The sequence below is a fragment of the Halyomorpha halys genome, unplaced genomic scaffold (genome assembly GCF_000696795.3).
Source record: "Halyomorpha halys isolate HHAL.00 unplaced genomic scaffold, Hhal_1.1 Scaffold862.1, whole genome shotgun sequence".
Classification (NCBI taxonomy): Eukaryota; Metazoa; Arthropoda; class Insecta; order Hemiptera; family Pentatomidae; genus Halyomorpha; species Halyomorpha halys.
This window is the reverse complement of record NW_027115572.1, coordinates 213,730-213,974: the sequence shown is the minus strand read 5'-3', so window position 1 is coordinate 213,974 and position 245 is coordinate 213,730.

Sequence of the window (245 nt, the reverse complement as noted above, 5' to 3'; positions counted from 1 at the left end):
GGATCTAATACAGAATCACCACCAGGATCTAATACAGAATCACCACCAGGATCCAATACAGAATCACCACCCGGGTCTAATACAGAATCACCACCAGGATATAATACAGAATCACCACCCGGATCAAATACACAATCACCACCAGGATCAAATACACAATCACCACCAGAGTCTGGTACACAATCACCACCAGAGTCTGATACACAATCACCACCAGAGTCTGATACAGAATCACCACCAGGATC